Raw genomic sequence first — 26,904 nt, forward strand, 5'->3', positions numbered from 1 at the left:
TATTTTATTATTATTTTATATTATTTTATTTTATATTTTATTATTATTTTATTTTATTATTTTATTTTATTAATAATTTTAGTGTATTATATTATTTTATACTTTCTTTTGTTTTATTATTTGACTTTATTATTATTTTATTTTATTATTATTTTATTTTATTATTTTATTTTGTTTTTTATTTTATTTTATATTTTGTTTTTTTTTTGTTTTTTTATTTTTTTATTTTTTTATTTTATTTTATACTTTATTATTTTATTTTATATTTTGTTTTGTTTTGTTTTACATTTATACAGCCATCTATCTTATAACCAACTCTGGATGCTTCTCAATCAAAAGTTAAAGCAGCATAAAAAACCACCGTAAAATTATTAAACTAAAACATTAGAAACATGAAACATTTCCCTACTTGTATTCTACTGGTTTCTTTTTTATAAACTGCTTGGAATATTATTTTCATTAGAAAAATGGGACAGACCCTTTAGAGAGAATAAGTTAAATGTAATCCACGTATGCATACTTAACGTATATTTAAGTTATGAAGTCTTAATATCCTACTTTTGGACTCAAGGAAGAGACTCCATACCATTTTGGGCAAATAGCTGTCCGATCTCTTCTTAAAAATCTTCACTGATGGAGCACCAACAACCTGTATTCCACTGTTAACTGTTCTCACCGTCAGAAAATTTCTCCTTAGTTCTAGGTTGGATCTCTCTTTAATGATCTTCCATCTGTTCCTTCTCGTCCTGCCCTCAGGTGCTTTGGAGAATAGCTTGACTCCCTCTTCTTTATGGCAGCCCCTGAGATACTGGAACACTGTTATCCTATCGCCCTTAGTCCTTCTTTTCATTAAACTAGACATACCCAATTCCCACAACCATTCTTTGTATGTTTTAGCCTCCAGTCCCTTAATCATCTTTGTTGCTTTTCTCTGCATTCTTTCTGGAGTCTCAACATCCTTTTATGTATCGTGGTGGACCAAACTGGATGCAATATTCCAAGTGTGGCCTTACCAAAGCAATATAAAACGGTACTATCCCTTCATGTGATCTTGATACCATTCCTCTGTTGATACAGAGATGATTAACAGCATCTTGCTTCAGTTGGGCCTGCTTCTCTTAATCCAGGGGGTCTTCAAACTGGACAGCTTTAAGACTTGTGGACTTCAACTCCCAGAATTCCTCCTCCAGTCATGTTAGCTCAGGAATTCTGGGAGTTGAAGTCCACAAGTCTTAAACTTGCCAAGTTTGAAGACCCTTGCCTTAATTTAAGCCGTGTTAAAGATAAACCTGTTGGAAGGGAGGGAGGGAGGGAGAGGGAGAGAGGGGGGAATGAAGGGAAAGAAGGAAGGGAAGGGAAAAGGGTAGGACAGGAAAGGAAAGGAACATAATTTTAAAATAATGCTGCAGATACTTTCCCATTTATTGGTTGATTTATGAAAGATATATTAATTGTATTTATTAAACAAATTTATACGGCTGCCCAGTTCACACATGGATCTCTCACGTTTGAAGTTTGAGAAATCCCAGACATCAAAGGATCCTCTAAATTGCAGATACCCAACCAAATCTCCTTTGGTCATCCGGAAGCACAGCAGATAATCTTAGTGCAAGATGATATTGCTGTAAGGAAGATATGGAAGATACCTTCTCCAATCGAAAGGTAATCATTATCACCCAAGGCCTGTCAGGTTTCCTGAAGGCGAATGGCTGCTGTCTCCGGTTCCTGAGAATAATTTGGCCTGCAGGCAGCTGGGAAAGTGAAGTAAATTGGTTGGGGGTTTTCAACATGCAGATCTCATTTCCCTGTCCTAGGCAATCTGTGGGGGAAAAAAAATCTTGTCATGGCAGAGAAACAAATGTGGAATCTGTCTTCTCAGCCCTAACAGGCAAGAGTCACAAAATTAAGTGACTTCTTTTATTGAAAGAAAATATCCTTTGAAGAAAGAGCGGGTCAGCAAACCACATCAATACTTCCAGGAACAAAAATCATTTTTTAGTTTTAGCGTTTAGTTTTTTGTTCAGGGTCATCCTTCATCCTTTTTTGTCCTCTCCCTCCACTTCTCGATGACGGAAAGAAGGAACCTCACTTGTACAGGTAGTCCTCGACTTATGACCACAATGGAGCCCAAAATTTAACTGCTAAGTCCATGATGGCACAGAGGTGGCACACAGAGCCATTTGTGCCGGCACGCAAGCTGCAGGCAAATTTACCTCACTGCGCATACGCACTCCTCACAGCTGATTTTCAGCTGGTTTGAGGCCTTTTTCAGCCTCCCAGAGGCTGGAGGAAGGCTTCTACAGGCTTCTGCAGGCTTTGCAGGACGAAAACTAGGCCCATTTCATCACTTCCTGTTTTTCCGGAAATACCGGAAGTGACGAAACAGACCTAGTTTTTGGCCTGAAAAGCCTGCAGAAGCCTTCCTCAAGCCTCAAACTGGCTGAAAATCAGCTGTAAGGTGCAGTGCAGGTAAGGGGGCGGCAAGGGTGGGTGGGTGGGGATTGCGCACGCATGCTCATTGCCTTCTGGGTGCTGGCACGCGTGCCAGTGAGCCTGCAAGCGCGCGCACTATTTTTGGCACAGGAGCCCAAAAAGGTTAGCCACATCTGTGCTAAGGGGATAGTCAGGGGTGGGATTCTACCAGTTTGAACCGGTTCGGGCGAACCGGTAGTTCCGGCAATCATTTGGCCCTGCCCACCTGGCCCTGCCCTAGTCTGTCATTTATTTCCATGTATTGCAGCACAGCTGATCCGCATGGTACAGCGGATTGCCACGCCTCAGCTGTTTTACTTACTGGGGCTGAGTAGAAGGTAAGCCGGGGTGGGATGCTACCAGTTCAGCCCGGTTCTATAGAACCTGTAGCTGCAAAGAGCAGCTGACACCGAACCAGTTCGGTGTTTGGCCCACCCACCTGCCCGGGCTCTAGGCTGTCCTTTATTCCCTGCTTTTCCCTCCTCCACTGCTTTGCGCAGCACAGCTGAGGTTGAAAAAGCAGGAAACAAGAGGATTTTCAATTGCTGCACACCCGAGCGCAGCGTTTGTCGGCTGTCCAGGTGGCACAGCTAATGATTTCTTGCAAACGCTGCACACACGATTGTCCGCAGTTCGGAGAACTGACAAATCACTCCAGTAGCTGACCCCGCCCCTCTCTGCCCACTCACTCCTTACCTGGCATGCGAGCCATCCAACTTGCCTGGTTTGGTAAGTTGCTATTTTTCCCTTTCCCCCCCCCGACCATCAGCTGTTCTGCTCTGCCAGGAAATTTAGATTAGCTAGAAAGCAGGAAATCCTTGGATTTCTTGCTTTCAACTAATCTAAAAGCGGAGCCGAACCTTCCTTAGGACTGAAGCTTTTCAGTGCAGACTCAGGTAGACGATTGCAGATAGATAGATCTCTAAGTTTATCTGTGATTCTGTGAGCAACTCAATCTGCCTGCCTGCTTTGCCTGCTTTTGGGTAAAAGTTGCTCTTTTTTTTTAAATAAAAAATTCAATATTTACATACACCCACAACTTAGCTCACACCTACAGAACCGGTTGTTAAGAAATTTGAATCCCACCCCTGAAGGTAAGTATTAGAGCTGAAAATGGGCGGCTTTCAAACGCTGCGCGCGCTCACCAAACCGGTTGTTACGCTGGTTGAATCCCATCCCTGGATATAGTTGTTAAGAGAGTTTTGCCCAAAGTGGTCTTGGCCTTGTCCAGATGGAGTGGGGAGTAGGGAAAGGAAAAGGCAACTTTTCTTATAGCCTCCATCTTCTTGAATTTGGAGTTGGAATGGTATGTGGGAACGACCTTGGGAGACAAGAAGGAGAGCTACAGCTTAAGCAGCAATCGGATAAGATGTAGGTGAATCAGCAGTCCGATAAGAGGCAGATGAGCTCGTAGAAGGAATGGGGGCATGGCCAATGTCTCAAAAGGACCCCCCCCCTCAAGTTTTTGGATTGTAAAGCAAAGGAGAGAGAGAAAGAGAGCTGCTTTTCAGAGCAACTAAGATGATTAAAGGCCTAGGGACAAAAACATATAAAAAAAAGTTGCAGGAATTGAGTATGCTTACTTTAGTGAAAAGAAGGACTTAGGAGTGACATGATAGCAGTGTTCCAGTATCTCAGGGGCTGCCACAAAGAAGAGGGAGTCAAGCTATTCTCCAAAGCATCTGAGGGCAGGACAAGAAGCAATGGGTGGAAAATTGATCAATGAAACAAGCGACCTACATTTCCAGAGGGTCAACTTATTTTCCAAAGCACCAAAAAGCAAGAGATTGCTTCTCTCCTTGATTAGTTTCCATCCATTGTTTTTTGCCTTGCCCTCCGGTGCTTTGGAAAATAAGTTGACCCCCTCTTCTTTATGGCAGCCCCTCAGATACTGCTATCATGTCCCATCCCGTCCTTTTCTCTAGACTAGCCAAACCCAAATCCTGCAGACACAGTACCATAGCTCCATAACCTTCCCTGAACTAAAGATAGTAGAACACATCCAAAAGTTGCTACTCCCAGTGAGAAAATACGATGTTATGGTTCCAAAAGCTTGATTTATGTTGGCTGTGTTTGCTGGAACATAAGGCCACTAGAGGAATTAGCTCTGTGCTTTGGTCTTTCAGTGTTATATTTATAAACCTCATTTGAAATTGCAAATAATTCATAATCTCCTCGGTCAGAGGGTACTTTTTCAGTCTGGATTTGTGAGTGTACTGTGTACCGTTGTGAAGTAGCTCACAGGGTGGATGTGTGGGAGAAAATTTGTTTATTTTAAAGGTGGATTGCTGTTGAGGTCTCAGTATTTTTCTGGGCACAGTTTCAGAAGAGCAAAAACTGAGTTTATTTTTATATGCTTTTATCAGTCCTAGATTAATGCTGTTCATTATAAAAGTGTTTTAACTGGCTCAGAACTCAACTAAATGTTGTGTCAAGAAAGAGCATGCACATACTTTTCTCTCTCTTTTTTTCATGATCTGCTTTCTCTCGTTTTTATGATCTGCTTCCTGTTCACTGTTAAAGAGACATAGCTGTCTGATGAATTTAAATTGTTCCAGGGCATAAAACAAGTCCTGTTTTCTGGAAACTTTAAATTAATTGCTTGATATAGCTAACAGACATTTTGCATCAGAGAATGTTGTGTGACCCAGCAGGCTGCTGTGGTCAAAGGTTAATATATTCCTTTGTGGCCTGATCACATTATACAATATCAATTTTGATACTAAACAAAAATGCATAATATCCTGCTAATCTTACATTGAGGACCTGTATAGTGCAGAGTCAAAAAGAGGGCTGTGAAAATAACTACAGACCCCTCACATCCTGGACATAAATTGTTTCAACTTCTACCCTCAAAACTACGCTATAGGCAGGGGTGGGATTCGCACCTATTCGCTAGAACCGGTTGTTAATATTCTAAGCAGTTTGGAGAACCGGTTGTTAGAAGAAATGACTGGCCTAATCCTGTAAGGAAGCCAGGAAGGAAACATTCTGGTGTTGCTTACAGAAACTGCCTCTCCATTAACTCTTATTACATTCTTGGCAGGACTAGACTTCCTGTCTCAGGAACTTTTCTGGAGTTTTTTCCCCCCTCCTTTGCTGGTACTTTGCTTGTGTGGAGTGATTGTTCAAAGTTACAATGGCACTGAAAAAAGTGACATGACCGTTTTTCAACTTATGACTGTTGCAGCATCCTCACAGTCACGAGAGGCCAGGCAAGGAGATGCGTGCCTCGATGTGAGTGATGTTGAGTTGGCCACATCCAGCCAGTCACATGACCACCAAGCCATGCCCACCAACCAAGCCATGCCCACCAACCAAGCCATGCCCACAGAACCGGTTGTTAAAAAAATTGAATCCCACCCCTGGCTATAGGGCACTGCACACCAGAACAACTAGACAGGACAGTTTTTCCCTGCATGCCATCACTCAGCTAAACAACTACAGTAATTCCCACAACACCATCAAACTATTTACCAAGACTGTAGTACTATTATTCTTCTCATCCTTCCTATTACCTATCTCCTTTTCTACTTATGACTATAACCTTGTTGCTTGTATCTTTACAAATTATATTGTTTTATTTAGCTCCTAGCATTATTTTGGTTGCTTATTTAGTATCCTATGACAGGCACTGTGTTGTATCTTATGATTCTTGATTAACGTATTTTTATGTACACTGAGAGCTTATGCACTGAACACAAATTTCTTGTGTGTCCAATCACACTTGGCCAACAAAGAATTCTATTCTATTCTATTCTATTCTATTCTATTCTATTCTATTCTATTCTATTCTATTCTATTCTATTCTATTCTATTCTATTCTATTCTATTCTCTACTCTACTCTACTCTACTCTACTCTAGTGTTTTTGCAGGTAATAGCTAAACAATTAAGAACAGAAAAACAAACCTAGTTCCAGTTAGATGCTGAAGGCCAGCAGTGGCTGCCCTATTTTGATCCTAAGGAATTATAAATGATAAATGTGGTTAGGCCCAAGCATATTTTGGAACTCCTTTTTCCTGCTTGTCAATTATTCTGATTATGTCATCGAGAATATCTATGATGCATACTGCATCATCAGAAATAACAGATCTAACCTTTCATTAAATCATCCTTTCTGGCAATTTTCCAAGGTCGCATCCTCCCAAATTCCTATACTGGGAGAGTTTGCACACTAATTAGCAGCAGACAAATAGTTTTATAGGATCCAATGAATTTTCCATTGCCGTAATCACAATCCAGGGAGTGGGGGTGTGTGTGTTAAACCTTAAAATGTTTAAACCAGAGAGTAGAATGAATTTTTAAAAATGTATGCGGCAGCAGTTTTTCAAACTTGGCGACTTGAAGATGTATAGACCTCAAGAGTAGAAGGCCAGACGTCTTCAGGTTGCCAAATTTCAGAGTCTCGGAACTGGGTTATGTCTAGTTTGATGAGAAGAAGGACTTGGGGTAACATGATAGCAGTGTTCCAATGTCTCCAGGGATTGCCCCAAAGAAGAGGGAGTCAAGCTATTCTCCAAAGCACCCGAAGGCAGGACTAGAAGCAATGGATGGAAATCAGTGGTGGCCTTCTCCCGGTTCAACCTGGTTTGGGTGAACTGGTAGTTAAAAATGCTACTGTTCAGGAGAACCGGTAGTAAAAAAAAACAGCTAGCGGTTCAGCCGAACTGATATTTTTTTAAAAAAAAAATTCCTGCTGACAATCAGCTGTTCCGATGAACAGCTGTGCCGGGATCCCCCTCGCTGTCTTACTGCTTCGTCCAGGACACTTCCCTGAGGCCCAGGAGGTCAAAAGGGGCGCGCAGGGTGTGTGTGTGTGTGATTGCTGTGCCCTCTCCCCACTCCATTTTTGGCCTCCTAGGAGGCTTTCCTGAAGCCCAGGAGGCCAAAAAAAGGGAGCACAAAGGGTGTGTGTGTGCTGCGGTTGCTGCAAAAAAGAAACCACGCCCACCCAGTCACGTGGCCATGCCCACTTAGCCACGTCCACCTAGCTATGCCCCCTGACAAATAGAGATTATTTTGGCTAATGACTATATTTAAATTGATCCTCTGACACAAACACCATCTGTAAAATAATCCCAGTGTGAAAACCTAAATTAAGCCAGGGGGAACATTGCTTACTTCCATATGGTTGTTCTGATCTAACAAGGAGTAGCAATGGGTCCTACGGAAAGCAAATGACATTGGCAGTCATGCTGTGGGAATGGAGACATTTGTCATTTCAGGGAACAGGGCTGGGAAAAGTCTTCCCCTAAATATTTTGGTTGTGGTTCTTGCCATTTGGAGATGCAATCTGTGCTCTCAGGGGTGGGAATTCAGCTTGTCGAAAAGAGGGCTGTGAAAATATTTACAGACCCTTCACATCCTGGACTGTTTCAACTCCTTCCCTCAAAATGATGCTATAGAGCAGGGATCCCCAACCTTTTCGACGCCGCGGCCCGGTTCCGACATCAGCTGGCGCCGCGGCCCGGTGCAGCGTCAACTGGGCGCCGCCATCTTTTATGACGAAAAGGCGCTTCGGTGGCGTCACGGAGCGCTGTTCGTCATAAAAGATGGCGGCGCACGCTTCTGGTGAGCTTTTCGGGTAGAAATGGCTTTCTACCCGGAAAAGCTCACCAGCGCTGGCGCCGCCATCTTTTATGACGAAACAGCGCTCCGGTGAGCTTTCTACCCGGAAAAGCTCACCAGAAGCGCTTTTTACCAAAAAAGATGGCGGCGCCCAGCAACCAGCGGCCCGGTAAAGCTTGTTCCGCGGACGGCGGTCCGCGGACCGGCGGTTGGGGACCCCTGCTATAGAGCACTGCACACCAGAACAACTAGACACAAGGACAGTTTTGCCCTGAATGCCATCACTCTGCTAAACAAATAATTCCCTCAACACTGTCCAACTATTTACAAAGTCTGCACTACTATTACTATTAATCTTCTCATCACTCCTTATTGCACATCCCCTCCCACTTGTGACTGTATGACTGTAAGTTTGTTGCTTGTATCATTATGATATATATTGACTGTTTCCTAGTATGATTTGATTGCTTATTGCACCCTATGACTATTATTAAGTGTTGTACCTGATGATTCTTGACTCTCAATGAATGTATCTTTTCTTTTATGTACACTGAGACCATTTGCACCAAGACAAATCCCTTGTGTGTCCAATCACACTTGGCCAATGAAGAATTCTATTCTATTCTATTCTATTCTATTCTATTCTATTCTATTCTATTCTATTCTATTCTATTCTATTCTATTCTATTCTATTCCATTCCATTCCATTCCATTCCATTCAATCCCATCCCATCCCATCCACCTCCACTCCACTCCATCCCATCCCATCCCATTCCATTCCATTCCATCCCATTCCATTCCATTCCATTCCATTCCATTCTATTCTATTCTATTCTATTCTATTCCATTCTATTCTATTCTATTCTATTCTATTCTATTCTGCTGGTTCTCAGATCTCCATTCTAGGGAAATGCTCAGATGCAATCCTCTTGACATGCAGGAAATCCTGGACTTACGATGACAATTGAGCCCAAATCTCTGGTGCAGAGCAAGACAGTTAAGTGAGTTTTGCTCCATTTTACGACCTTCCTCACCAAAGTTGCTAAGTGAATCACTGTAGTTGTTAAGTTAATAATGTGTGTTGTGACCTGTCAGCCGCTGGTCCCTCCAGCAGCAAAATCAGAGGAGAAGGAGGAAGCATGGGAGGCTTCTCACAAAAGAATTCTCTTCAACCTTTCTGTCATCAAACAGCCAAGGTGACACAGTGGTTAGGATGCAGTACTGCAGGCTAACTCCCTGCTCATTCCAGGAGTTCGATTCCCACAGGCTCAAGGTTGATTCAGCCTTTCCTCCTTCTGGGGTGGGAAAAAATGAAGACTGAGATTGTTGTGGGCCATTGGCTGACTCTGTAAACCGCTTAGAGAGGGCTGTAGAGCACTGGGAAGCAGTATGTAAGTCTAAGGGCTATTGCTGTTTATCTGTAGAGTTTCTAAGGAGATTTGGTGGCGCAGTGGTTAGATTGCAGTATTGCAACCTATCTGCCGACCGCCAGCAGTTTCTCACCAGGTTCAAGGTTGGACTTAGCCTTCCATCCTTCCAAGGTGGGTAAAATGAGGACTGAGATTGTTGGGGGCCATTGACTGACTCTGTAAACCACTTAGACAGGGCTGTAGAGCACTGGGAAGCAGTATATAAGTGCTGCTGCTGTTGCCTTTCCACCCCTATCAACACATTGAATTATCCGAGTTCCATCACATTAGAGCAATGAAAATATGCAGAGCCCTGGGAATCATGTGTCTTTAATCCGCTTGCTTAAAGCTGCCCCTTACAGGAAGCATCCAGCTGCTATTTCAACGAGGGATCGGAATGTCTTATACTTTTTTTTCTCCACTCCAAAGTGCTGATAGCATTTCAAGGTTTCCTGTCTGGAAACCCACAGAGGAGGTCTTGTTCCTTAAGAGACAAGCAACCGTTTTCATTTCCCTTCTCCCGGTCATTAACATTTTTTTCCCACTTGTAATGAATCCAGAAAGTATGTAGGTCCTCCATCTTGGGTGACCCTCCTGGGTGTGTAGCTATGGGTTAAAAGCAGCCTGTGTGGTTATTAAAGAAAACAATAAACGGTTTGAAGAGTCGAAGCTCTCGGCTTCCAAATATCCTGGGCGATCTTATCTTTTTAATGAAAATAATTCAGCTTCACCTTCTTCCAAGCAGCCTGTCAACATTTTTTTTCTTCCCCTGTGGTATTTGCTCAGAGTGATTAACTCCAGGAGTGGAATTCCACCCACGCCATTCTCCAAACAGGCCAAATTCTGCAAAATTTGATCACAGCTGAATTTCACCACCAAATGCAGATAGTCTTCGAGTTACAACCTTTCATTTAGTCACCGCTCAAAGTTATTTTTATTTATTTGTTTATTTATTTATTTTCAAAGTTACACATCTCTATTTACATTGTTAACGGTATTGTGTCATCGGTATTACATATATTTACATTTATTTCTATACATTAATCCTTATTCCTATGTTCTACCCACATATACCATCTATCTCAGTGATGGCGAACCTTTTCAGCACTGAATGTCCAAACTGGAACGCACATCCATGTGAGCGTGCCGGAGGGCCGAAAAATCGAAGACCAGCTGGCTGATGCACACATAGTTTTTGGCTGCTTTGGGGCCATTTTCAAGCCGTTTTGGGGGCCATTTGAGGCCATTTTCCAAAGCGTTTTCTGGCTGTTTTTGGCCTGAAAACAGCCTGCTTTTCGGCTGTTTTTCGGGCAATTTCCAGGCCATTTTCTGAGCTGTTTTCCAGGCTGTTTCCAGGCCATTTTAGGGGCTGTTTTCAAGCCTTTTTGGGGCCATTTTCATGCCATTTTCATGCTGTTTTTGGGCAGTTTGCAGGCCAGTTTTTTTGGGCTTCTTTTGGCCCAAAATGGCATGAAAAAGCCTGAAAAAGGGCCAGAAAATGGCCCAGAAATCGGCCCAGTTTTTCAGGCTGGTTTCTGGCGCTCCAGCACCTGCAAAGACCAGCTGACTAGTAATCAGAAGAGCAGCTGGTGACGGCCTGTGTGCCCACTAAGAGGACTCAACATGCCACCTCTGGCATGTGTGCCATAGGTTCGCCATCCTGGATCTATCCCATACCACATAGTATTCTGATTCCTCCTTGCCTTTTAGTTCTGTTGTAAGTTTGTTCATCTCGGCAAATTCTTTTTTTTTTTCCGCATTAACACCTGTTCAGACGGTATGTTTTCTAATTTGCAACCCTGCGCAAAAACTATCAGCGCTGCCGTTATTATATGCAATATGATTGATTGGACTTGTTTGCTAAATTTCCCTTTAATTACTCCCAGGAGGAATAGTTCGGGTTTAAATTCTATTTGATGTTCTGTTATCTCCTGTAACCATCTTTGTACTTTCATCCAATATTTTCTGGCTTTGGGGCATTGCCACCACATATGAAAAAAAAAAAATCCATCTTGACCGCTCAAAGTTCTAATGGCACACAAAATCGTGACTTATGACCGTTTTCCACACTTGGCAACTGGCTTGTGTTTATGATGGTTCCAGGGTCCCAGGGTCATGTGATCAACTTTTGCGACCTTCCAATGAGCAAAGTCAATGAGGAAAACAGATTCACTTAACAATCGTGTTACTAACATACCAAATGCAGTGATTCGCTTAACAACTGCGGCAAGGAAGGTCATAAAATGGGCCGAAACTCGTTTAAAATTGTCTTGCTTAGCAACAAAAATTGGCGGATCAATTGGTGCTCTCTGAGCTTGGTTATTTTCTTGCAGACGTTTCATTACCCGACTAGGCAACGTCATCAGTACTGGAAGGGAGTGGGGTTTATGGAGAGGAGAAGGAGAAGGAAAACCTGGAACTATGTTGCTTGCAGTCGGACTTAGGTATTGCATACAAAATTGTATGTAGCATTGTTTTACCTGTAAATGACTATTTTTCTGAATTAAAATCGCAATAATACGCAGGCAAAGAACCATTTTAAACTCAATGTAAACCGTTCTAAACTTGACTGTAAAAAATACGATTTTTGTAATACAGTTGTCAAAGTCTGGAATGCTCTACCTGATTCATTTGTCTCAGTTACAAATTTTCACAGTTTTAGTCACAATTTGACTTCCAGGGACCTTACTTCATGTTTAAGAGGTCCGTAAAGGGGGCGTGCATAAGCGCACTAACGCGCCTATCGTCCCCTGTAATTTTATTTTTATAGTATTCATGTTTTTGTTTTTGTTTGACAAATTATAAAAAATAAAAAGGGGAAAGGGAAAGAAAAAAACTGTGGGGTCTGTGGTGCTTTTTGAGCTTGGTTGTTTTCTTGCAGACATTTCATTACCCGACTAGGTAACATCATCAGTGCTGGAAGGGAGTGGGGTTTGTAGAGGTAAAGAGGAGGAGGAGGAGGAGGAGGAGGAAGAGGAGAACTCTGGGGTCCTTGGTGCTCTCTGAGCTTGGTTGTTTTCTTACAGACAATACTACCTGTATTTCCCTCAGGTACCAAACCGGACTAGCACTGACAAAGTTACCTAGTTGGGTCATGAAACATCTGGAAGAAAACCACCAAGCTTAGAGAGCACCAAGGACCCCACAGTGCAGAGGTGGATTGTCCTTGCCTTCTTCTGACCTGCACCCCGGGATTATGGTGGTCCCACTTGACTTCTCCTTAAAGTTACAAGGATGTCCCATTCCAACATGCCTCTCAAATGTGCACCTCATGTTTGCACAGCCCTTTCTAGCAACTCCTGCAAAGGAAAGCAAAACCCTGCATTTTGTGGGATTTTTCCTTTTGGATGTTGCAATAAAGACTATGAAACTGACCGGTACATAAGCCTGTGCGGTAAACTTTAATTCCTTAAATTTCCTCAGGCAGAGGGACAAAGATATTCCAGATCGCTCGTGTCTCGTTGGACCTTCCCGTTAAATGCCTTTTTCTTTGGAATTTGGCCACCTGCTTGCGCACTGTGTTTAAAGAAGCGTTCTTTTCAGCTTAGGGTGTGTGATTGTGTGTGTGTGTGCGTGTGTGCCCTTGCTCTTGTTGCTTTGACACTGGGGCCTTGTTGTTGCCTGTGAAGAGACCGTAGGTTAACGCCGGCCAGCTCTTTCCCTGCTCCTTCCTTTTGCTTTGCTAACTTCATTCTTGGAAAGTTTCTGCAGTTTCCCAGGAGATAAAACACGAATTATTTTTTTGACCTGAATAACTTCTGAAACCATTCAGGACGGTTTTGTGATGAAGGTTGCCAAGGGTTGAACCGGGCGGGGGGGAACACTCTGATAATTGTCTGCCAGGGCTTCACTTTGTGCAAACTGGCGTCTTGGCAAAATCCAGGGAGCAAATGTGTGATGTCCATTGCTCAGCTTTCAGGGTTGTTTTTTTTTGCCGATAGGCATTAATGCAATAAAAAGAAGAAGAAAAATTCAAATGGGCGCTGTATGATTCACACACTCGCTGAGTTAAAAAGCAAAAAAACAACCTTGATTGTGACTTTAAGACCTGGCGTTACCACCGTGTAACAAAGGGGTTCTTTACAATATTTGGAAATCTTCCTAGCAAATGGCGTTCAGTCTAGCTGGATTTGGTGTACCAAAGGTAAACATAATAACAAAATAAATGAGGATAGAGCAGCCCTTCCTTATTTCACACCCTTGTCCGCATTCTTTCTGACCCAGCAATTAACTAACAATAAATCATCTTGTTGGAACACACAAGGGCAGTTCTGACAATAGAGTAACAATTAGCGCCCAAACTGGCAGATACAGAATTCAGGCATAAAGGTTGTTTTTTTTTTAGTGCAATACTGGATACAGGTAGCCCTTGACTTACAACATCCATTTAGTGACCATTCGAAGTTACAGCGGCACTGGAAAAAGTGACTTATGACCAGTTTTCACACTTATGACCATTGCAGTATCCCCAGGGTCACGTGATCAAAATTCAGGTGTTTGACAGCTGGCGTGTATTTATGATGGTTTCATGTCCAGGGTTTCATGATCCCCTTCTGACAAGCAAAGTCAATGGGGAATCCAGATTTACTTCACAACCTTGCGACTATCTTAAACAACTGCACTGACTCACTTGGCTGCGGCGAGAAAGGTCGTAAAATGGGGCAAAACTCAACTTCACTGTCTCGCTTAGCGACATAAATTTTGGGCTCCATTGTGGTCGTAATTTGAGGACTACCTACACCTTAATCCTCATAACATGGAACCTGTGGTTCAGCTGCCTTATTGTCATGCCCCTGCTGGAATCTGATTCCGAGGGAGAGGTCGAGCAGCTGACAGGGAGTGGGAGTGTGGCTCCGGTGGCTGTGGAGGAAACTGGGCACAGTCCAGTTGGGCATTCAGAGGAAGACCCAGGCCACCCCCTCTTCATCCTAGGGCATGCAGGGAGGAACGGATAAGGGAGCAACGTGGGTTACGGGGGAGAAAACGGCCCTGATTCCCTTCATTAGCTGCAGCTGGGAAAACAGGATAAAGAGGGTGTTTGCACACAGCTCCTTGCTGGAAGCAAAGTATGAGTTATTTTGGTTTGTCAAGTCTTATCTGGGTTCTGGCATCCTGCCAACTGTGTGTATTTCGTTATCTTTTGAAATCTTCAATTCCTTATCCTGCCCTATCTTGTTAATTCAGTTGGTTTTTATTTATAATTTATATGTACTTTGGATGGAATTTCTTCCCTTTAAAAACTGTTCTTGGGAAAGTTTTTTCTCCAGCCGATGATAACTGGACACTGGGGGCCAAGGTGGAGGAATTAAAGGGACTTTACCTATTTTTGTGACTTTGTCGCTTTTGTGCCATGCCCCGGGTCATCACACTTATCTTCTATCATTTTAAAGTGAAAATATTTATTTATGCGATTGGTATAGCCACCCATCTCATCAAAGGCAACATAAAAGAACGATGATTTTAAGAGTTATGAAAACATAGGTTGCATTCTTCTTTGATCATCAGAGGTGGGCTGCTATTCAGTGGTGGGATTCAATTTTTTTTTTACTACTGGTCCTGTGGGCATGGCTTGTTGGGCATGGCAGGGGAAGGATACTGTAAAATCTCCAGTCAGAGGTGGGATTTGCCGGCCCTCCGAATTACTCAAAATTTCTGCTACGGGTTCTCCAGATGTCAGAACCTGCTGAATACCACCTCTGCTGCTACTGGTTCGCACCGGTTTGGGTGAACTGGATGCTAATTTTACATACTGGTTCACCAAACTGGTAGTTGCAATGACTGGCTGGCCCCGCCCACCCTGCCCCGCCCCTCTGGAAAGCCCCCGGAGCCCAGGGAGGCCGAAAAATGGCCTTCAGAGGGCCTCCGGAGCCCGGGGAAGCCATTTTCACCCTCCTGGAGGCTCGAGGCCTTCGGAGCCCAGGGAGGGTGAAAACGCCCCCCTCACCGTGGTGCAGGAGGCTGACTACGCCACACCCACCATGGCCACGCCCACCCAGCAACCGGGCAGAGAACCGGTTGCTCCACTCACCTTCACATCAAGGCTTTAACCTTCAAAGTTAGCTAATCCTTTTATGAATAGATCAATATATCACATATAGGGGGATTTTAAGCCTCTGAAGCACGGCATCCTGTCAGAAATCAGCATCATTCAACTCCATAATCAGATTGGGTTCCAAAACCCTAACCCTAACCCCCCCCACAACCCATAATCTTCTAAATCTTGTCTTTTGTGAATAGTTGGTACTTTGGCACATATGTTCCTCTTGGCTTCTAGGTGCTTACCAAGAAAGGATTTTTTTTCAAACTGACCCCATCAGAGCATTAGTATTTTGTATATTATTATTAACACGCTCTGATGCTGAGGAGTTCTACTCCCCCTCACAGCCTGAAAAGAAACCTGCTCCAAATGCAAGACACAAGCAGAGGAGAGAAGTTTCAGTTTTAGTTTCACATCAGCAACTAACATTAGTACAGAACAGTTGAGCTAAGCCAAGCCCAGGCTCCTTGCTCTCTCCTTCTTGCTCACACAACAAATACTGTTTCAGTTTCCAAACAGCCCTCAATTCTCTCACACACTGACAAGACGTTAGCCAGATGAATACCGGTGGATGCTGGTAGGCAGAGACAGAATCCCCCCTCTTATTTTCCTCCCCCCAAACTAAGCCCAAAACTAACCACATACAGTAGTTTCGTAGCGAAGCCTGAGTATCGAGCTAGTTCTATATAATCTACTTTTTTAAGGGGTCGCAGGATAGATAGGGTCTTAGGGCATTTGCCCTTGCTTAAGTAATCCTATAGCAATAAGCTTAATAAGTAGAAGAACATCAAACACATTATTTCCATTGGGGGCATCTGTTTTAAATTTTTCACATCAAATCCCATTGCAGCACCCTCAATTAAGACCTCTAAGAAGGAACATACTCAAAAGACCATTACCAGAGAGTTAAAACTAAGGAAGAAGGATAACCCCCCCATAATGGACCCCTGAGGAGATGAAACAATGGAGCCTCTGTTACCTTTTCATCAAGGGTTCAAGACCCATATTTTCTCACAGGCATTTTAGGAGCACAAAAATTAAAATGGAAAGGGTTGTCATTTTAAACCTGCCCAGTTTAATCCACCGTTTCTTCTGTATATATATATATGCTTGTCAGCGTTTTGCTGCTGTTGAAGAACGGATGTTTGACTTATTTATTTTCATTGTTTTTAGAAAGGGCCCCAAAGGTATTTTTATAAAAGGCAAGTGGACTTGGTTTCTTTGTTTTTCCTTGAAGACGCTTCGCTTCTCATCCAAGAAGCTTCTTCAGTTCTTTCAGAACTGGCAGATACAGAATTTAGAACTGCCAGAACTGAGGAAGCTTCTTGGATGAGAAGGGAAATGTATTCTTCCTCAAGAGAAGCGAAACATTTTCCTCAACAGAACTGAAGACGCTTCTTGGATGAGAAGGGAAATGCCTTCTTCCTCAAGAGAAGAGAACCATTTTCCTCAACAGAACTGAAGAAGCTGCTTGGATGAGATGGGAAATGCCTTCTTCCTCAAGAGAAGTGAAATATCTTCCTCTTCCTCAGCAGAACTGAAGAAGCTTCTTGGATGAGAAGGGAAATGTATTCTTCCTCAAGAGAAGCGAAACATTTTCCTCAACAGAACTGAAGAAGCTTCTTGGATGAGAAGGGAAACGCCTTCTTCCTCAAGAGAAGTGAAACATCTTCCTCTTCCTCAACAGAACTGAAGAAGCTGATTGGATGAGATGGGAAATGCCTTCTTCCTCAAGAGAAGTGAAATATCTTCCTCTTCCTCAGCAGAACTGAAGAAGCTTCTTGGATGAGAAGGGAAATGTATTCTTCCTCAAGAGAAGCGAAACATTTTCCTCAACAGAACTGAAGACGCTTCTTGGATGAGAAGGGAAATGCCTTCTTCCTCAAGAGAAGAGAACCATTTTCCTCAACAGAACTGAAGAAGCTGCTTGGATGAGATGGGAAATGCCTTCTTCCTCAAGAGAAGTGAAATATCTTCCTCTTCCTCAGCAGAACTGAAGAAGCTTCTTGGATGAGAAGGGAAATGTATTCTTCCTCAAGAGAAGCGAAACATTTTCCTCAACAGAACTGAAGAAGCTTCTTGGATGAGAAGGGAAACACCTTCTTCCTCAAGAGAAGTGAAACATCTTCCTCTTCCTCAGCAGAACTGAAGAAGCTTCTTGGATGAGAAGGGAAATGTATTCTTCCTCAAGAGAAGCGAAACATTTTCCTCAACAGAACTGAAGAAGCTTCTTGGATGAGAAGGGAAACGCCTTCTTCCTCAAGAGAAGTGAAACATCTTCCTCTTCCTCAGCAGAACTGAAGAAGCTCCTTAGATGAGAAGCAAAACCTCTTCAAGGAAAAACCAGAAAGTCCAATTGCCTCTTGAAAAAGCATCTTTGGGACAACCATGACCCAAAGAATCTCCACAGACTTTTAGAAAGGACCAGCAAAGTGTGTCTAGAAGCATTCACCAACACCAACAATAATAATAAAAACTGAAACAGAAGAGAGAGAGAGAAAAAAAATTGCTGCACCTGTACAGGTAGTCCTCGACTTAGGACCACAGTGGAGCCCAGAATTTGCATTGCTAAGTGAGACAGTGGTAAAGAGAGTTTTCATTTTATGACCTTTCTTGCAAAACTCACTGAATAACTTAACAAAGTACAGCCGGTCCTCAAACTACAATAGTTCATTTAACGACTGTTTGATGTTATAACAGCACTTTAAAGAATGGACTTATGACCGTTTTTCACACTTACGACTGTTGTACCATCCCCATGGTCAAAATTGGCAACTGACTCGTATTTATGACGATTGCAGTGTCCCGGGGTCAATGTGATCCCATTTTGCGATCTTCTGACAAGCAAAGTCAATGGGGAAGCTGGATTCAATTAACAGCCGTGTCACTAACTTAACCGCAGTGATTCACTTAACAACTGTGGCAAGCAAGGTCGTAAAATGGAGCAAAATTCACTTAACAACCATCTCTGGAAATTTTGAACTCAGTTGTGATTGTAAATCAAGGACTACCTGTATCAAAGTAAAAACACGTGTATTCAAACACACTTTCCCCAAGTGGGAAGTAATTTCCAGGACCTTTGTGTTCAGCCCGATGTTTTCACTTGGAATAATAATGATTTTAGCCCTGGTTTTTGTTAGCTTTTAATTGTTTTATATATGGTTTTGCTTTTCACTGCTAGCAGCCTGGAATACTCACAGATAAGAATGGGGTGAATGAATAGAAGCATCACTAACACATCTATTATGTCACACGGCTTTGTGGACTGGGCACAATCTCACCAGCAGGTGTGGTGTTATTTTGAGGTGTGTTTATGTGTGTGTGTGTGCATGTGTGTGGCAAATTGGCAGTTTCATAGGCTGTCACCACCTGCCTGAGATCTCATATAATTCAATAACAAGGCCAACAGTCAGCAGGACTGCTATGAGATGTTAACATGTAGTTATGAAGAACAATTTGCATTTCTTCTCATCTAGTAGTTAAGACTTTGGGCCAATCACTGGGAGATGGTGAGTTCTAGTCCTACTTTAGCCCTGAAAGCCAGCTGGGTGACTTTGGGCCAGTCCTTTTCTCTCAGCCCAATATCCCTCACAGGGTTGTTGTTGTGGGAAAAATCGGAGGAAGAAGATGTGCTGAATATATTCGCCATCTTGAATTATTCGTTAAAATAATAAATGCAGGGAACAAATAACTAAGAATACATAAATAAACCATTAGAAGCTTTGGCCGTCTAGTTTTTGTTCTCAGTGCCATTAATCCAATTTTGAGATATCTTCTCCCAAAGGCATCTGGAAAGTCACTGTGGGAAACAGGATTCCTTGGTTTAATCCAGCAGGATTCTTCCGACGTTCTTAAATTTTGTTTTTACATTGTAAGCCAATGATTTACACTTTCTTTTCATCTCATTCCTGGCTTTATTTTTGTGTGTGTGTGTGTGTGTGAAATTTGAAAGGCAGGCGACTCTGCCAAATTCACAGCTTGAGATGTACAAGTAGAAAAGAAAGAGTGACTTCTGAGGGGATAAATTGGGGAAGATTCATCTGGATCTGAATTTTTTTTTAAAAAAGGGGGGTTTGTTTAACCCACAGTAAATTCTTGACTATTGAGATAGAGGCAAATGTTTTATGTGAGATATTTTAATGGCCGTCTTCAAAAGTAAAAAGATATCAAACAACTCACAGTCAGCAACTGATAAACAATGGCTCAACACATTTTTGCAACAATAAAACCAAAAGCCACCTTAAAGTAACCCATTGATGTTTATGAATTTTTTAAAAAACATAAGTAAAGATATAAAAACTTTAGTATAGATTAGACTTCTCTAATTTAGCAAGTCTGACGGAGATGAATTATTAAGAAATATGAAACATAATAAAGAAACTTCTAGTTTTGTGGTCATGCATGTCCCATAACTATAATTCCAGGTGATACAATCTGAGAATTGATAATTTAGCCACCATTTACTCCCAAATACAAATAAGAACAAGGGTTAAAATTAAATCTACCCCTAAATGCTAGGTCAAAATAAAAATATTTTCAGGAACTCCATGATGAGGAACAAAGACAAAGGCAGGTCTGCCTGTCTATCTATAGGTAATCCTTGACTTACAACCATAATAGACCCTACCCATTATTAGCCATGATGGTTATAAAGCAGCTCATCACATGACTGACCCGATTGTGCTACCTTTTTCTGGTCGTTAAGCGAATTATGATGTTCGTTAAGTGACTCTGTGGTTCTTAAGCAAATGCTTTAGTCGTTAAGCAGACCCATTGTTCACTTGGGGACATTTTTGCGCCAAACCAGACAGAAATGTTGACTTTCATAAAAAATGACCACAAATGCGGGTCAATTGCCATGTATCCCAGTTGTGGTCATGTGACCATAGGGGAGAGGGGCAGCCACGGGAACTTCAGAACTGGAGTTGCCGAAGGAGAAGTGGTAAATCAAGAACCAGTTCTATCTCTAGATAGATAGATAGATAGATAGATAGATAGATAGATAGATAGATCCATCTCTCTCTCTCCATCTCCATCTCTCTCTATCCATCCATCTACTCATCCGTCTGTCTGTCTGTCTGTCTATCTATCTATCTATCTATCTATCTATCTATCTATCTATCTATCTATCTATCATCTATATCTATATCATCTATATCTACCTACCTACCTACTCTTTCTATCTATCTATCTATCTATCTATCTATCTATCTATCTATCTATCTATCTATCTACCTACCTACCTACTCTGTTTGTCTGTCTATCATCTATCTATCTCTATTATCATGTATAGATCTGTCTGTCTATCATCTATCTATATCTATTTATCTATCATCTATCTATCTATATCACCTCTATCTATCTATCTATCTATCTATCTATCTATCTATCTATCTATCTATCTATCCTGTTGTCCATCATCTATCTGTCTCTATTATCATGTATTGATCTGTCTGTCTGTCTATCATCTACCCATCCACCCACCCACCCACTCATCCATCATCTTTTTTCATAATTCATGCAGCCCACACACTTTCTCCTTTTTAGGCAAAAAATTGCCTATATTGACAGATTAAACAGAGTGTAACAGGATGCCATCTGCAAGGGCATCCTCTCCTTTTTAATGGGCTTTGCACATGCTGAGTTTTAATTGTGTGGTTTTAATCATCATCTTGATTTTTTTTTAATATAGATTTCAAACTTTTAATTCTTCCATAGGGCAGTGTAGAAACCAAATCTTAATTTTTCTTTTTAAAAAAATCCATTTTTATACCTCCTTGCTTTAGACGCACCTCATGCAGATAAACTTGCTGGTACAGATATAGTTAATATCTCGCCGGGGGTTCTCTTAAAAATACCTTTCTTTTTACCTTTGTGAAATATTCCTATGCCGATGGCAAAACAGTGAGGTGCTGAGGGATGCTTTCTTTAGGATACGCCAGTTTCTTGCCACTTAACAGAGGTGGGGAAACGGGAATGATTAGCCCTGGCAGACATTGGGAAGCTCACTTTTCAAAGATGCCCCATTGATGAGATGTTCCAAAATTATGTGTAACCAACTCCTTTCTCCTGTAGGGAAGGAAGGAATGGCCTTCCAGAAGGTATGATTAGGATGAAGGCCTACCTGCTCAACAGCATGCCTGAAATGCAAAATTAAAGTGGGAATGGGCAGCCCATATAGTTCAAAGAAGTTTCCAAAATAATGTTCATGTATAGAGAACAATTCCTCCAAGCATTCAGCGAGTCCCTTAAATGGAAGTGGCTTCTCATGCATGAACCAATCAAATCAGATGTTATCTCTATTAAGAGCCAGTGGGATGTACAGGCTAAGGTGCTGGAATGGCACAGAGACCAAGATTCCTAATTACAGGTAGTCCTCAACTTACAACAGTTCATTTAGTGACCGTTCAAAGTTACCAAGATACTGGAAAAAAAATTGGCTTTTTTTCCAGTTAGGACCATTGCAGCAACCCTGTGGTCACATGATCAAAAGGCAGACACTTGGCAAAGGACTTACCAAGAAGAGGAACTTACCAAATTTGCAGATGATATTAAGCTGGCAGGAATAGCTAACACCCAAGAAGATAGGCTCAAGATCCAGATGGATCTTGACAGACTAGAACCCTGGGCCATATCTAACAAAATGAAATTCAATGTAGAGAAAAGTAAAGTCCTACAGTTAGGCAAGAAAAACCAAAAATACACATATAGACTGGGTGATCTCGGAGTCTTAGTGGACAACCAGCTAAATATGAGCCAGCAGTGTACAGCAGCAGCCAAAAAAGCTAATGCAATCCTAAGATGCATTAACAGAGGGATACAATCAAGATCAAGGGAAGTACTAATACCACTCTATAAAGCCTTAGTAAGACCACACCTAGAGTACCGCATCCAGTTTTGGTCACCACACTTTAAAAAAGATGTTGAGACTCTAGAAAAAGTACAGAGAAGAGTAACCAGGATGATTAGGGGACTGGAGGCTAAAACATACCATGAACAGTTGCAGGAACTGGGCATGGCTAGTCTAGGGAAGAGAAGGACCAGGGGAGACAGGATAGCAGTCTTCCAACTTCCAATATTTGAGGGGCTGCCACAGAGAGGAAGGAGTAATGGAACACCTTGCCCTCAGAAGTTGTGGGAGCGTCATCACTTGAGACTTTCAAGAAGAGATTGGACTCCCATCTGTCAGAAATTGTGTAGGGTCTCCTGCTTGGGCAGGGGGCTGGACTAGATGACCTACAAGGTCCATTCCAACTCTGATTATCTGTTATCTGACTCATATTTATGACGGTTGCAGTGTCCTGGAGTCATGTGATCGTCTTTTGCGACCTTCTGACAAGCAAAGCCAGATTCACTTAACAACTAACTTAATAATTGCAGTCATTCACTTAATGGTCATAAAATGGGCCAAAACTCACTTAATTTTTGCACTTGGAAATTGGGCTCAATTGTGGTTGGAAGTTGAGGATCCTTAGTAATAGAAGCTTCCTCCGTGAATTTGAACCAGTTGCTTTCTACAGACTTTTAGCGATGCAATTTGGGATCAACACCCTTTGAATGGTGTGGGAGCATGAGCTGATTTCCAGAAAAATTGCAGGCTACAACAACCATTTGCACTACTCGGGTGACCCTGAGGGCACAGATAAACCTTCAAGTGGCCTCAACAACCCTCTAAAAGGATGCAAATGACCAGCTGTCTGCAAGGAATATAAATTCTTCCATTCCCCACCATCCTGTCAGAGCTGGAAAAGCTTCTTTGATGAGAAGTGAAACCAATGGTGGGATTCAATTTTTTTTTTACTACCATTTCTGTGGGCATGGCTTGGTGGGCGTGGCAGGGGAAGGATACTGTAAAATCTCCAGTCAGAGGTGGAATTTGCCGGTTCTCTGAACTGTTCAAAATTTCCGCTACCGGTTTTCCAGAACTAGTCAGAACCTGCTGAGTACCACCTTTGAGTGTGAAACATCTTCAAAGAAAAATCAAGAAAGTCCAGTTGCCTCCTGAAAAAGCACCTTTGGGACTGTACTAGATACCTGGACCGGCTACTACAGTCTACAACTTGTCACCTTCTTGAATGACCTTTGCAAGGAAGACCATATGATCTTACATTCCCAAATCTTTCGACTTTCTGAGGGGGAAAAAAAAGTCGTTTTGTTTTGCCTGCCTTTGAACCTTTGGAATCTAGCTGGTATTTGAGGTGTGACCCTTCACAAAAGATAGAAAATAATTGCTGATGGATTAGCCAGCCTTCAGATGAGAGGAATCCGTGGCAATGGATAACGTGAGATCCAACCATTCTCTAATCCCTTGAGAATGCTTTGCCATTTGGTGAGGAGCAGCGTCGATTTAATTAGTGGGAGGGGGGAGATGAAAAAAAAGAGAGTCCTTTGACAAGATATTTCTCCAAAATTAATGCCCTGTGTTTCCACAACTGGAGATACCTTTGATCACTTCCACACATTCCTCACAGAATTGGGAGTTTAATACAAATCTAATCTCTTACCGTGTCCATAGCAAGGCTAATGCGGAATTTAAAGTATGTATGACACGGGGAAAATGTCTTTGTACATTGTTAAATTGTAATCAGCCTTCAAGGTCAAAATCATAATGTTGATTTTTGGGGCCCAAAAAGGAGCTTAAGGCTCTAGGCTTAGAACATAGAATCATGGAGTTGGACGGGGAGATCCTCTAGTCCAACCCCGTTTGAGCAGCAGATCTTATACGATTCCAAACAAGTGGCTGTCCAGTCTCTTATTGGAAGTCTCTTGCTTTTCTTGAGCACCCACAACTTTTGAAGGAAAGCAACTCCACAGTTAATCCTAGTCTTGCTTTAGGCACAAAAGCCAGCTGGCTGATTCAAGGCCATCCATCTCTCTCAGTCCTCTGAAGAAAGCCACAAAAACCACTCCCAACAAATTTTGCCAAGAAAGCTGCAGAGACCGGCCCAAGCTCACCAGATGTCAAAGAAGCACCCATAGACAAAAATCATGTGCCCCAGAAAAAAGTGTGTGTGTGGAGGGGAGAGGTTAGAATAGATCAATAATCAACCAAGTTGCCTTTTGAAGTTGTGGGAGCTTCATCACTGGAGACTTTCAAGAAGAGACTGGACTGCCTATCTGTCGGAAGTGGTGTAGGGTGTCCTGCTTGGGCGGGGGGGCTGGACTAGATGACCTACATGGTCCCTTCCAACTCTGATAATCTGTAATCTGTAAAGTGGCCCTGTTCTACTCTCGAAAGCAGTTGGCATTTGGTTTAATTTATAGAAAGACATCTAACTCTATGAATATTGAAATACCATTCCAGACGGTGTATCAAATGCAGTGAAGGAAGGGGGGTCTCTGATCATTATTATAACAGAATAACAGAGCTGGGTGGGACCTTGGAGGTCTTCTAGTCTAGTCCAACCCCCTGATCAAGCAGGATACCCTGAATAGTATTTCACACAACTGGCTGTCCAATCTCTCTTAAAAACCTCCAGTGATGGAGTACCCACAATTTCTGGAGGCAAATTGTTCCAATGGTTAATTGTTCTCACTGTTAGGAAATTTCTTCTTACTCCTAGGTTGTATTCTCCTTGATTAATTTCCATCCAGCGTGCTTATGCCAACGTAAATGGTCCAGACAGGTGTGTTGAGAAACACAGTGCCAGCAAAAAGCTTAAATAAAGAGGCTGGGGGGGAGGAAGCAACATTTTGTGGTGAGAAATAACATTGGCTTCCTTATTTCTCCGCTTGCAGAACTGTGCTTGATCAACACAAAATTCTTGTTTACCAAGAATTAATTGCATTGGTTCATAAATTGCTTCTGCTCATAGTTTGCTGTATCAGGTTGTCCTGCTAAAGTCATCTTCATTGCATTGGCTTGTTCCTTCAATGCAGGGGTCCCCAAAGTTGGCAACTTTAAGACTTGTGGACTTCTGGGAGTTGAAGTCCACAAGTCTTAAAGTTGTCAAGTTTGGAGACCTCTGCTTCAGTGCTTTGTCTCTGTGGCATGTCATACTGGGCCATGCCACACCGTTTGAGGAGATGAAAAATATCCCACTCTTAAGAGCCCTGGTGGCACAGTAGTTAGAATGCAGTATTGCAGGCTAATTCTGTATTCATTATTTATGAATAGCATGCTTGTTAAGCTTTATTTTTTGGAAGCCAGCTGGGAAGGTTGCAAATGGCGATAACAATAGCAATAGCACTTAGACTTATATACCGCTTCATGGTGCTTTCCAGCCCTCTCTAAGCAGTTTACAGAGTCAGCATATGGCCCCCAATGATCTGGCTTCTCATTTTACCCACCTCGGAAGGATGGAAGGCTGAGTCAACCGTGAGACTGTCAGGATCGAACTGCTAGCAGTCGGCAGAGTTAGCCTGCAATACTGCATTCTAACCACTGTGCCACCACAGCTGAAATGATCCAGGGACGGTACAACTATCATAAATACATACAGATTAACAGAGTTGGAAAGGACCTTGTAGGTCATCTAATCCAACCCCCCACCCACCCAAGCAGGAGACCCTACACCATTTCTGACACATGGCCCTCCAATCTCTTCTTGAAAGCTTCCAGTGATGAAGCTCCCACAACTTCTGAAGGCAACTGGGTTGATTGTTCTCACTGTCAGGAAATTTCTCCTTATTTCTAGGTCGAATCTCTCCTTGTTCAGTTTCCATCCATTGTTCTTTGTCTGGCCTTCAGGTGCTTTGGAAAATAGCTTGACCCCACATTCCTCTGTGGCAGCCTCTCAAATATTAGAACACTGCTATCATGTCTCCCTTGGTCCTTCTCTTCACTAGACTAGCCAGGCCCAGTTCCTGTAACCGTTCTTCATATGTTTTAGCCTCCAGTCCCCTAATCATCCTGGTTGCTCTTCTCTGCACTTTTTCTAGAGTCTCAACATCTTTTTTTATAATGTGTGACCAAAACTGGATGCAATACTCTAGGTGTGGTCTTGCTAAGGCTTTATAGAGTGATATAAGTAACTCACTTGATCTTGATTATATCCCTCTGTTAATGCAACTTAGGATTGCATTGGCTTTTTTGGCTGCCGCTGCACACTGCTAGTTCATATTTATCCATTTCAGAGTTACTGCTATTAAGCCTGGTTTCACCTGGTCTATATGGACATACCAGTTGTCAAACATCCAAATTTTGATCATGTGACTGTGGGGATGTTGCAATGGTCCTTAACTGCAAGGACTGGTCGTAAATCACTTTTTTTCAGTGCCATTGTAAGTTTGAACAGCTGCTAAATGAATATTTGTAAGACAAATATTGTAAATTTGGGAGTGTACCTTAGGAAGGAGATCAGGTAACAAGGTTCACATGTAACATTGCAGTTAACTTTGGAGGGGTGGGAGAAATTTAAGAGCTAAAGATTTCACTCAAAGTTATAAGGGAAAAAATAGGCTTCCAAGGATAGGT

At 42.3% G+C, this 26,904-nt stretch overlaps 1 protein-coding gene and 1 long non-coding RNA gene across 3 annotated transcripts in view; one reads left to right on the plus strand and one right to left on the minus strand.

The window, feature by feature from the left end:
* SHROOM3 (shroom family member 3) overlaps positions 1–26,904 on the plus strand; it is a 178,205-nt gene that overhangs the window by 12,450 nt on the left and 138,851 nt on the right. The gene's annotated exons all lie outside the window — the stretch shown is intronic.
* The window catches only part of LOC148130649 (uncharacterized), a 76,935-nt gene continuing 50,963 nt past the window's right edge, over positions 933–26,904 (minus strand). For both annotated transcript variants that reach the window (XR_015749154.1, XR_015749153.1), the window contains exons 2-3: positions 3,618–3,793; positions 933–1,819 (exon numbers count right to left, since the gene is read on the minus strand). This is a non-coding gene — a long non-coding RNA (uncharacterized LOC148130649). The remainder of the gene's footprint in view (positions 1,820–3,617; positions 3,794–26,904) is intronic.

This window comes from Notechis scutatus, chromosome 4 (genome assembly GCF_049901735.1).
Source record: "Notechis scutatus isolate UNSWTSFEM ecotype Mainland chromosome 4, rNotScu1.2, whole genome shotgun sequence".
Lineage (NCBI taxonomy): Eukaryota > Metazoa > Chordata > Lepidosauria > Squamata > Elapidae > Notechis > Notechis scutatus.